The sequence below is a fragment of the Helicoverpa zea genome, chromosome 18 (assembly GCF_022581195.2).
Source record: "Helicoverpa zea isolate HzStark_Cry1AcR chromosome 18, ilHelZeax1.1, whole genome shotgun sequence".
Taxonomy (NCBI): domain Eukaryota; kingdom Metazoa; phylum Arthropoda; class Insecta; order Lepidoptera; family Noctuidae; genus Helicoverpa; species Helicoverpa zea.
In genome coordinates, this window is record NC_061469.1 from 10,860,674 (window position 1) to 10,874,206 (window position 13,533).

General features: G+C 35.2%; 1 protein-coding gene across 2 annotated transcripts in view; it reads right to left on the reverse strand.

The window, feature by feature from the left end:
- LOC124638915 overlaps window positions 1-13,533 on the reverse strand; it is a 193,916-nt gene that overhangs the window by 149,990 nt on the left and 30,393 nt on the right. The window contains exon 1 of one of the 2 annotated variants that reach the window (XM_047176067.1): window positions 7,278-7,526. The exons of the other annotated variant lie outside the window; for it this stretch is intronic. The gene's annotated coding sequence lies outside the window, so the exon portion shown is untranslated. Of the gene's footprint in view, window positions 1-7,277; window positions 7,527-13,533 lie in introns of those variants that run through there. 2 annotated transcript variants of the gene reach the window in all.

Genomic DNA, 13,533 nt, shown 5'->3' on the forward strand with positions numbered 1-13,533 from the left:
GATCGACGATGTTAGGACTCGACGTAGCTTCCCCATGCAGCCCAACCCAACTGAATTCTCCTATTCACCTCGTCCTCAAAGTTGTTTCTACCTAACTGCAATGTCTGCCCGAGGTATACATATTTCCGAACAACTTCGAGAACGGCGCCGTGTATCGCAATCGGTTCCGGTAGAACATGTTCATTGAACATGACCTTGGTTTTGTCCAAGTTCATCCGTAGGCCGATGCGTAGAGAAGATTCAGCCAGGTCGTTCAGCATCTGTTGTAGGTCCTGCAGCGTTTCCGCCATGATGACGATATCATCAGCAAATCGCAAGTGAGAGATGTGTTCGCCATTGATGTTGATGCCGCGTCCTTTCCAGTTCAGCGTCTTGAACATATCCTCCATTGCATTAGTTAGTGAACAGTTTCGGGGAAATAACGTCCCCTTGTCTCACTCCTCGATGCAACGGTATGGACCTTGTTTGCTGATTCTGTACTTGGACGGACATTGTAGCGGCTTCGTAGAGACATCTCATCACTTGGATGTATCGCCAATCTACTTGACAACGCTGCAGGGACTCCAGAACAGACCAGATTTCAACCGAGTCAAAGGCGTTCTCATAGTCCACAAATGCTAGACACAGGGGCTGATTATACTCTTCGGTCTTCTGTATAATCTGCCGCACTGTGTGGATGTGGTCTATGGTGCCGTATCCGCTCCGAAACCCAGCCTGCTGTTAGGTGCTACAAAGTAAATTAAAAATAATTCAGTTTCATCGTTTTTTCATACACCTAGGAGGAATGAAAAGTTTGTAAAATTGTGTACCTTTTCAGGATAATAAGTTGTAACTGTCACTAAAACAACTTAGTGGACCCTAATGATTGCTAAGGAAAATTCTAGCAATTCCATGTCATAAATTAATTCATATCCCAAAAATAGCCATAGCAAAAACTCCTAACACGTTATCTAGAAACAGCAAAACCTTTTCGTTGATTGCATAAAATCTTCAATGTCATTTCTTAATTAACTTAGCCCAACCAGTTAGGGTACTAGCCTTTTTTGCTTCTTCCGCTAAAACCGGTTATGGCTTCGAACCTCTTCAATGAATTGTTTTTATGTCTTCGTCTGTTAAACTTCGCATGTTTAAGTCTTAAAACGACGATTCATCAAATTGCTTTTAAATTTTTCACGCTAGTCTAAGTGTAAGATGGTAATTATTGGCTAATTCTTTTGTTATGGTAATGAGGATGAATTAATTATGCCTCTAATGTTCCACGTGCTAGAATTGGCTTTGAGTCTGACTGTTGTAATTGCTGGACTGTATTTATTGCACGGATCGAATAAAAAAGAAACTAATTAAATAAGTAATAGAAGTAATTATTTCAAAGATGGTGTCCATTACGCGGAACAAGACAAAAAGCGTCTCAAAATTGAAAATATTTTTCTTTCAGACTTCAGAAGTTTATCAATAAGAATCCCAGTTAAATATTGACGATCTTTAATAGCCGTCTTCGCAGCTTCTCTCTGCGGTAGGTAAACGGTATAATCTGAAAGATTTATATAGATATCCGACAGATACCGAGGCGATATTTACTTAGAACTTAACTGTTAAGTCTAGTTTATAACTTGAACTTAGTTGTATAGTTACTATTTTGTTAGGATTATGTTTAACAACTGTATTAAGTACTAAAGGATTAAATGCTCAGTTTGTCTTTGGCAAACATATGGATAAATCGTGTTAGTATTTAACTAGCTGTTTACCGCGGTTTTACCCACGTCCCTGTGAGAGCCATTTCCTGCAATCGAGTAAAAATGAATTAAAGATTATTATGCATTTATTGCATAGCTTTTGTCATCCTCTACAACTGCAGTCTTGAAATTGCATTGATGTTATAAAGCAAGTAGGTAAAACGAGACTTTAGATGAACTAATTTGATACAAACCCACAACTTCGCATTACTCACAATTTCTAAAGCTGATATAAAAAGGTCAACGGTTTCTTAGAAGCATAAGAAGCAGACCAATTTCGTGTACCCAACATACCAACACACGAAAAACATGGTTTTGACATGGCATCCATATTTTGATATGTATCCACAAATATCGGAATCAATTTCCTCCATATGCAAATCCTTATACCTACATATATTCGTAATCCAGTATTAATAGCTGCTACATTTGCTTTTCAAAGGGCCTAGAGTACACACACTGCAAACTTTTAGTCGGCCGATACCTTGGGCTCATAAATCAGTATGAAGATGAATGGTAGTACGCACATTACAAAGATCAGGTATTTAGCCGGTATCGGACCGACTGACAACTTTAAGTCTACTTAATCAAGATTTTCTTTTAAATATTTTGGTTACTATCGGGTCAACTGTGGGCCCACTATTTAGTTTGCAGTGATGGGTACTGTAAGCCCTTTGAAAAGCAAATGTAGCAGCGATTATACCGTGAACCTTTGTGGGTCTCACAATTAAGTGACCTTCATTACCTTTGGTCATGTTATGTGACGTCATCAAAGCCATTAGATAAGCGAGTGTAGTTATATTTTTGTATCAGCGATAAGCGTTGTGTTTGTGAAACAGTACGTGGATATTGCGAGATTAGGTATTGTGAGAATCACGATTATGTTCGATGACTTATACTGGGCAAAAAAATAATAACAAAGAAAGTAAAATGTATTTTATGATATTATGTAAGTCCTACTGAATTTAAAACTAATATTGAACAACGTTTTTTTAAAACAAGCAGTTTTAACAAACTTCATTAAATTCGATTGTATCGTATCGAAACACGAGACACAATTTAAAAGTGATGTTTATAGTCTATCAGACCACATTATGTAAATGAGGACGTCTGTATTTACTCAATGAATACTCATGTCACCTACTTTACTCTCAAGTTAAATACTTTCAACAGTATTTGAAAAAAAAAAGAAAAGATTGTTCACTGTACAAAGAGGTAACAAGTGGATGAAGGTAGAAACGGTTTTAACTTATTATTTAAATAAGGTGTTTATTTAAAGATTACTCGAAATAAGTCGACAGACCATGACTTAGGGCGATGAACTCCTAATAAAGTGTGTTTTTCTTTCAATCAGCGATAAGGAACGAACAACGTCATTTCGGTGAAACAATGGCGAGAAAGAGGTGAACGCACCTAAATCATAAAACGTAACCAATGAATTATCCTAGAGGAAAAATTAACCTTACACAGCTACATACCTATTTATCAAAGAAATGTACTATTTTCAAAGAGTTATTGAGGTTATTTGCAAGGAAATATCTATATAGGTATAATATTACCAGTTACTTACCTATTAATTTCCATATGTCCGTGTTTAAAATTGCTATTACCTACAGGTGTTATTTTCTTTAAGTATGTATTTCTTACATCAGCTTAAACTAGGCTTAAATGAGACAATAACATATAGCATTGAATCAGAAATTAAAATAAAATAAAAGTGTTAAAGCCGTAAAATTGTATGCGCACGAGTAACTTCTTATCAGTAATACATGCTTCACGTTACGTGTTATTTGTGAATAAAACTGAAAGCAACTGCACTTTAATACTTTATAAAAAAAAAACAACATAATTCATTTGAAATTTTATATAAACAAATGCAAAACAGAAAAAATATGAAAAACACTTATGCCATTTTGCAAGCTGGCGCGGGCGAAATGACATTTAATATAAGGTGACCGTTATTAATGAAGTTACAAACAAAATGGACTTCTACCAACGAGACCACAGGAAAGTCCCTAGCTTAGCCCAAAAACCAAACAAAGTCGGGACTTAATAAATTACATTGCACATTTACATTAGAAATACGACCCGAGTGAGATTCTCGGAACGCCTACCTGACCACTTGTTTCAAAGAACTGTTATTATATTGTTTCTATAGAAAAACACTCAATAAAAGTCCGTCACAATTCTTGCAAATGCCTATAATGTAATTTTTATGTTTTTTTTTTCTTTTAACTGTAGAATTCGAATCAGCTGTTTGTAATTCTGTTCGAGTTGTAACACGATTGTGTGTAGTCAGGAATTTATGAAGGACTGTTTATTGGATCTAACATTAAAAATAAGTATCTGGAACTTTGGTCCTTTACTAGTAAATTAAAATCCCATTTTTTTCTTTAATAATCCATCATTGAAATGCAGCATAAATCCCTCTATTCTTTCACTTATTTTTATCCACTGCCATCTGGGACCAATCTTTAAGTTCATCTCGCCAACTCTCAAATCTTTTTCAATCAACTTTTCAAACTTTATTATATCTCAACTTTAGATCGGATATTTTTATCGTTTCAGTTAAGTACCTTCATTTCAACATTTCGTAGTTTATTGAAAGTACATTTTCCATTGCATTTTGATATCCAGTTTAAAGAGGGTTACTCAACTTTTTTGGACCAAAACCGAAGCGTTTACAAATATACTGAAATGCTCGAGTACTTTGCAGATTCAACTGAGTACTTACATAACAGTGACATCCCATAGCATATTATGTAAAGTGCAATAACAGAGAAGCAATAAAGGCATATTAGTTTCCTCTCGGAGTGGTACTACATATTGATCGGCGATTTGACCGCAAAACCTCTGTGGTTAATTGAATACAACATTCAAGGTGTGTTCTTTGATATTAACACCTTAGGCAACTCTATTTCTGTAGGTATGATGTTACGAGATTTCGATATTTTAGGATAAATTACGAGAATTCTAACTTTCAAGACCTCAATATTTAAGGAAAGCAAAACGTTATTGAAAAGTTAGCCAATAAATTATTTATTTCTAGTTGCAACGCGGTTCCTTAAATTATGGCGTACACTTGATTACCATAAAGAATATCCAGTGCAAAAAAGCATTCACAATTTGAGAAAATCGTTCTAATTTCAACTTTGTTCAGTCTTTCGTTTTAAAGGTGGTAGTTTATTTCTGTCAGTACTCATACTCATATTTACCAAGAATATCAAAAAGGTGTCCCACTGAGGCAACCGTTTTCCATATCATCTTGCATTTCTCATCAAAAATTGCAAATACCGACCCAAAACATAAACACTGAAGACACCATCTTGTCACCAGTCGTAAATTTTGACTGACATCCAGTAAGCCCCTGACTGTTCCTTATTTCACTACAACGGTTAACTAGGTACCTTCCACTGAGTAAGCAAAGATGGGCGGAGGTACCATAATGCAGGTAGGTTAGGCGCCTCTTCCTAGGTCAAATTCGTACGGTGGGCATGACCAAAACGAGCAGTTACGAGTGAACTAACAAGGCTTTCAGGTTCTTTGAGACATCTGTCAACGATTTTTGGTATTACAAACATTGTCGGGTCCAATAGTAGGGCGAAAACAGTAACGTTCCTCGTCCCGCATTTTGGGGCGCTACTTTCTTAGACGATTTTCTGCTGTGACACCTCTGGCTAGTCTATGCCTAGTCATTTTGTTCTCCATGGTACCTACGTATATGGGTGGGAAGCAAGAAAACTAATTACAAAGCCGGCTCCTGTATTATGGCCGTAGACCCTAATATGAGGACTTAGTATTTGGCTTCTCTGCTTTATTAAATAGATTTTGTACGTGTGTATCTTGGTAGGATTCTGTGAAGTTTCAATTTCGCGTGGTTAGGGACTAAGTTAGGGTTTGAGAGTTTGGGTTTAAGATAAATAACTTGTTTCAGATTATTCTGCTTTCGTGTGTTATCAAAGTTATTCTTAGGATCATCTCTGTAATGGACGGCGAAGAAATTGCTTGTCTTTAACATAATTATGGCAATTAAAAACTACATTAGCTTTAGTCTACAATAAAAAAAACATATATGTACAGGTAATTTTCCTACATAGGTACAATGAGCAATTACTCAACTTTCAACCAAAACACTCATAAATCTATATCAGTTTAAAAGCTTAAGTATTCATTACATTCCCATTTGAAGTTTTACTGCTGGTCTTTTAGAAAATCTTCATAAAAGTATACAGGTGTCCATTTTGTAGTAATTTCTCATCCAATTACCCGTTGTACTTATATCGTATAACAATTAAAACTAACGAGAACATAATTACGGCGCCGATGTTATCTATAAGACGTGCCTATCGCAAATCAATAGACAAGGCTGTGACTATGTAGTAATCTCTTCTAATTATATGAAAACAAAATAAGAAAACGTGTGTTATAATAACAAGGTACAAAGAATTTTCAATTATAAGCGGCTATTCAATAATCTTCGAATCTTTGCAGCTCGGTAATTTGAGAAAACAAACGTATGCAAAACTGTATTAACATCCGTAAAGCTGTGTAAGTATGATGGTGTAAAAAATCAATCTTCTAAACATACCAACAATCATAATGGTTACTTTTCTTAAAAAAAAAACAAGTGAGCGAATATTTCAAAATTGGACTTACGCCATTTGCATTGCAGTCGATTTTATTTCAGTGCCGCGAAAAATAAAATGTTGTAATTTGAAATTAAAAGCTAGCTTTTGTTTTTATTTTCAGTTACGCTAATGTTGCAATATTTTAGTGAAAACAAAAGCGTAAAACTAGTTGCAACTAGATATTTCAGGATTGCTTGTGTTGAAAATGTTAAGTAGGTACATACAGTCATACAATAGGTATTTATAATAGAAGTTTTACCTAGTAAGGTATTGTATATGTAGAAGGTACTTACTACATAACTATTGCGTGTTTTCAGCACATACGAAAGTCAGCAAAATGGTTTCAGCATGGGCTATTGTTTATTAAATACAGAAGTCAATGTCATTACGAACAAACAAACAGGTGGGCACTGGGTAACTTCCACAGACTATTTACCCTTGTACTTAATAGATTAATATTATGCATAGACACTCAATAAACTACTTTTTACTAATACCCAATGACGTGAATATTATACCAGCCAATTAGTTCGGAACGTCTCATCGTGAATGGCCAGGAGTTTTTGCGTGAACAGGCACAAATAAGGCTTTTTACATCAACCTTGAAGTTTTTACCAGCGGTTACTTTTGTAACTCAAATCTAATGTTTAAATCAAGTTAACAATTTACACAATTGTGTGAAACCACTAATCGATTGATGGAAAACCTTGGATTTTCTCATAATACCTACTCATTATGCGGGTACCTTCGCATTTGTATTGCGTATCGTGCAGTTGTCCAAACAGATAAGTTTACATCAGAGCGTATCAAAAAATTCGCTCGATAGCGATAATACCGTATGTTTTATCGAAAAAACTTTTACAGCCACGTAGAAACAGTACTGACAATGGATTGATAAGAGAAAAATAATACCAACCGTATAGAAATCCGTTCACTTCGCGCTCACTACCGCGCGACTACCTGTGATCTTTGCAACATTCCAAAATAAGCACACAAACAAAATATTTTTCTCACGAAAATTCAATGCACTGAACACAGAAACCGTGTTGACACTCGCGCAAACACCGCGGTACTTTCAAAAAAAGTATTTACAACGTTTTTTTACGAAAGTTGTCACGTGTGCCGGCAAAGAGACGTACGTCCACCGTGCTCTACGCTCCGATGCGAACTGGCGGCCACGCGAGAGCGAGAGAAACGACAGATAACATTTGAATGGGAAACTATTGGCGTGAGAGAGATGGAGAGATCAGAATGAAGTTAGCGGAGCCGCGACGGTCTGACCGGGAATGACCACATGGCACGCATTTACTTTTAGTACAATCATTGCACAAATTGTGAGTTGGCGCGTTTTTGTTTAGGGCCACGTGTTTGAAATATGTTTTATAAATAAAAACATTACTTCGACGAGTGTTTTTTGTTTGTCAAAGTGGATACTTAAGTCTCTTGGGCTTTTTAATGCGTATAAAAAGCGTTTCATATAATTTTTACGATGTCTGCAGCAAGGGGGATTTTTAATTTACATATTTTTAATAAAACGCGTAAAGATAAAGTAAAAAATATAAGTACAAAATTATGCGTCGTCATATTATCTGAGCTCATTTCCTTCATGCATTCACTTTACCGTAGGACTTTCCTGTTGAAGATTGTTCTTCATGAAAATGTTGGCATAACCTCCGAACAATTTAATTATGGGAAAAAGTAAACTCTGACCTTATATTTCCTTAATTACTTTATTGCGTAACAATTTTCCATTTTCATAATTAGGTAATAAGAAGATGGAAAATTGATTAAAAATTAGGCTTATTATTATCTATACTGAACAAACAAAGGGGTACGAACAAAAAAAGTATTTGCCAAATAAAATAGACGAGCTACAGGTCATTCCTACCAGTCCCAAGCGGCCCAATTTTCCGATATTTCTGCACAAAAATGTTGGTAAAAATGATATAATTCACATTTATGCCGGGTAAAAGGCGTAAGGTGTAAAAAACGGCCCATGAATATTATACGGAACGGGAGATCGTTGGCAAAAACATAGAAAAAAAAAGTTTTATGTACGTTTTTATTTCGCTTTCGAGTCCGTTCGGGACGGCGAGTTTTTTTGAATCTCTGAGTTGTGTAACTTCTGTTGTTGGCTGAAAAATGTTTTGAATTGCTGTGCTACCTACATTGTTTTTTTTTTGTGTTTTTGATATTAAAATTGTTTGGGATTGGTAATGGCTGACCTATTTAACTTAATTTATATGACCGTAGATATTATTACAATTACGACCACTTAGTTACGATTTCAATATCAAACTAGGTATGTATATTTATCTACACTGCTAGAATTGGTGAAAATGTGAGAAAAATCATGAGTTTTTTTTGTGCAATTGCCTATAGTTAAAAATAAAACTGTAATGTTGCTTGGTAACTATTTATGTGTGTCATTGTAAATGCATATGACGCGCACATACCGCAGTTATTATGCAAATGACATTGATATTAGAATAGTTTGAGTGCTATTAATATGACAGCGATTTACCTCGATAATATTCTGTTACAATTTGTTCTGTGTTGAATGAATCACACACGTTTTTGCCTATAATACGGTAGTTTACAACCAGTCAAATAATAGTTTTAGTAATGAGGTGTCAAAAACGAACACTTCTATACAATTTTATGAAAATGCGAACGGAATGACATCACAGATTTTCCGATTGCATTGTACTTTACTTTGTATTGCTTATAAGTGAAATACATTTTCTTCACTGAAACGATAAATTAAATATAATATTCTAAGATGCGAAACGATAGAAGAAAGCGACATTATTTTAAGATGCTTTATCAATTAGATAAAGTATTTTATGTTTGACTAACAGTACATCAAGATATAACGTTTCTATTCAAATACCCCCACATAAACGTAAATTAAACTTAAAGTTTCTAAAACATAATATTTAATTAAAGGCTTGTAGAAACAAAAGTAGGTACATCACTATGTGATTAGTGACGTGACATTCTCAAAAGAACAATGTCCAACTAGCTTCAAAGGCGAGCCTTTTGAAACAAAGCTTCAGCCTCTTACTATGGAACCGGGGTTTGGTGATAAGCAGAGCGGGAGCGGGCTAAATCAAAGATTTTTACGACAAACAAGCATTCTACAGCCCAGTTCAACAGGGCTCATGGGAACTATTCCTCACTGTATGAGAATTAGGTTGTAACTTTCCTCAAAGAAATGGATTATGTAAAATGACAAATCACCAATGACAAGTAGTAGCTCTATATAGCAAAGAAACAAACATTTCATAGGTTTTGATGAAGCGTTACAGGCACGGTATATGGTTCCAAAATGTAAGTCTCATGGAGAAGAACTGGCAAGAAACTAAATCTATTTTTCTGAGGTTCTCTTTTCATCTCAAGCTATGTCTTTCCCGTCTGAAATGAAAAGAGATTATATTTAAGTAGGACTTAACTTAGGTATAACCAAATCGCTACCTCTTATCAACACATCCTCACCCCAACTGTACGTCGTTTAAAGCTTTTTGCACAGACTTTTGAGCGTTACGTACGTACTAGAGTGTGCAAGTGTTGCGTGCGAGTTACTCTCACACGCTTATGTAGTATCGTGTTCTTGTTACATAGAGGTGTTATAGTTCATAGTTTCGATATAAATGTAAGAAGGCCTGCAAGGTTATTAGAAGAATTGGTAATGCAAACTTTTAAATTGGACTTTTATTAAAAACTTATATATGTAGTTACAGTGGTAAGGGTTCTATATAAAATAGTAATCCTAGATTCCTTAAAAAAAATATAACGGGATGTCGTTAAAAAACTGGGTAAGGAAAAGACATTTTCAAAGGAGTCTAAACCTCCAAAGGGTAAAAAATATGGCAAAGAGAGGTTACTAATAACTTAGGCATACCTGAAAAAAATAATACCAAGAAGCCACAGTACATAATGTCTGCCTGAAACTTGGAGGTTCTCTTGGAAAAGAATTCTTGAAGTACTTCTTGATAAAGTTACGTATTTATTGTGCTAGGTACAGGAGTAATATTTTCTGCTTTAACCAAAGGAAAGGGCGGGCCAATACGAGTGTGTGTACACAAATCTTCCAGTTTCTTAAGAACCCAGTACTGATAACACTAGGATGAAACCCGACTTCGCTATCAGATTTTTTGTGAGCGTTTTTCCAGCACTTATTTGATCCCGGATTCGGTACTTAGCTGGTAATATGTACCAATAGTTTTTGAGTTTATTACATAGATTTATGGACACTCTCAGCGACATTTGATGGTTACTTAAGCCGTTCCTTAATGCAGAATTTCTATGAGAATTTGTCACTAAGGAGTGACTTAAGTAATCCTAAAATGTCTCTGAGTGCGGGGGTAAGAGATACATAGTGTTCTCTGTCTCTGTTTATTAATATGTAGTGAAGTCGTTATTTCTAATTCTCTTACATTTGGGTAACAATTTTAAAAAGTCCCTATTTATACGTCGGTACGTCTGAAGAAGTCGGTTAAAAAACTGCACATACAGACAGACATTAAAACCACTTTTGCTTGTAGAGAAAACATTTCTACTTTCATCGTTTGTGAGAGCAAATGAAAATAATTTATTACTCCGCGTCCTGTTTATTGCTAAGTTTTTTTGTCTCTCCCACGCTATTTACTTGAATAATGTCTTTTCTACCATCGAAAACATCACCTCGATTTCAAACCCTATTTCCTAGGACACAAGGTTGAGATTTGCCTGTGTTTTCAAGTCTAACGATGTAATTATTGATGTATCAATTTGTAGGCTTTCCTTTTGCGGGTTTCAGTTATCCGTTTAGTCAAATAGCCTGGAAGTTGAAGATATTTATAGTCACGGCTTTCTTGTTTTTTTAGATTCAAATTATTATTTCAGATTCAAAGAGAAACTTGTCCTTTTTGAGTGATGTAAGTAGATCTTGTTTTTTAGGTTGATTGAGTTAAGGTAGGTTTTCTATTTTTTGGTTGCTGGGGAGTTTGTTGCGCCACTTTTTCTTCCTAGCAAAAGCACAGGAGGTGGTGAAGTGTGGGCGTTTTTAGGGCTGTCTTTTGTTTTTGATGTTCGAAAAGTGCTGATCAGCTTAATTTTAATAAACGTTTTTGAGTTTGACTCTATTATACTTCTGAATTTGATATCAGACTGTTTCGTAGAAATAATTGAAAGGTTTAGTAGTCTAACTGGTATCTATGGGAAAACATCAGTCGTCATATTACAAATAATTTTCATTTACACACACAATTAGAGTAAGTTCTTTAAACAAAACTTAAATCTATGTATCTGAACAATAACTCTTAGAAGCGACTTTTCCTTTCAAACAATTTCCTCATTCTCTTCAAACTGGTAGCAAACAGGTTCTATTTCAAATCCAATACTATCTAAACATAAGAAAATGTAAAATTAACCTGATCCTGTCTAAAGTGAGGCCTTAAAGCGTCGAAAAGCTTATAAACTTGATCACATTTGAAAATAGACCTTACGAGCTTTGTAATAGAATACAAAATCCAATGCGTATTGGACAAGTTTAGATTCCTGAAATTTGGGAAAAGGCCTCTAAAATGCATATAGATAAGGTTGAATTTTCTTTGTATATTTTGAATGGATAGTTTCAAGTGCTTTCGAACGCAGCTCAGTGAAGCGTCCGGCCTCTTTTAAAGCATTTTCCAAATATGTATTGCAAAGTCAATTTTATCGTAGGAAATTTTCATGGCATGGGATGAGCAGCAGTTCTCCTAAAGTGTCCGATTTGATAGGGGAAAAACTGAACAATGTATGTGCAGTCAAAAAACAAATGAATAAGTTTCATCTTCATTTTGCTTGTTGTTACAAAATAATGACTAGGAGAATGAATGAATCTATTTACATATGCATATCTATTCAGCAGATTTACTAATAATCCGAAAAATAATCCGAAGGGAAAACATTCAGCTGAAATTTTAATAAATACCGTTTCACTCGTTTTAAATAGAACTACTTACTGCCCCTTAAGCTTTGGTTTCCTAGGAAAGCGGTGCCGTTATATAGCGGCCGTAATATTACGGGCGCAATTAGACGGTCGTCTTCACGGTGATGACATGTGGAAAGTTCCACGGCCGTTTTAACACACCGTCACATCATTAGGCTGTTCTTAAATAAGATAAATGTAGCTAATTAAGTACTGTAATGTAAAATGAAAATTAAATTATTATAAACATTTTATATTTCTCCAATTTCACGCCACCAATTCTGTTTTAGTCGACTTTTTATATAATCTTTACTTTTTATATTATATATTTCTTCGTGGTAACGAACGAAATCTATTAAAATTTCGTCATCCTCGCTGCTCCAAGAGTTGGAACTCATTTTTGACGTTGTTCTGAAAAAAAAAAACACAGGTGCGTATAAAAAAGCTTCACCGCTTTCAATAAAACGTTCACCAAACTATCTGACACCGTCAAGACGGCCGTCATGCAAATGGCGGCTCCGCTGTTTGAAGTTACGGTGTCAGTTACCGCTCTCTAGGAAACCGCCCCATTTTGTTTACATAGACAACGTTCTAGTGACGTCATTCACCGCTTTATTACGGCCGCTATATGACGGCACCGCTTTCCTAGGAAACCCAAGCTTTACTGCCGAAGTGTTATGAAATAAGTTCCCAAGGATTAAAAACTTCTATCATTTTTTATATAAAACAACACCAACTTACAGCACAAAACTACGATGAAAACTGCCGAACATCCCCGAATGCAGCCGAAGTGCCACAATAAGAAAAGCCATAAAACTATCTAATAGTAATAATGACTTATATCCCTCGGGGAGTTTATCTGTAGTCGATATTATTGGCTACATCGGGATATTATAGATTTACGCCCTTTTGCTTTCGAGGTGGTGACTGAAGACTGGTGCGTGATATATCGACATAAGATTAGGATATTCTACTAATACCTAAGTAAGAAAATCGAGTGCTTTCGAGTGAAAATCTTTTAGACCTTTGCAATTTAAAACTTTTAAGGTACCTTTTTTTACCAGTTATACATATACTTTTACGGTATAACAAAAATAGCCAAGAGTAAAATTCTGTATCATTGTAAAAATTATTGTCAAACCTATAACCCAAAATAAAGAAGGAAGTTATTGAACTTAGAATTTTTTTATCAGCAAAATATTGCCTTCTGCGTAGCTGT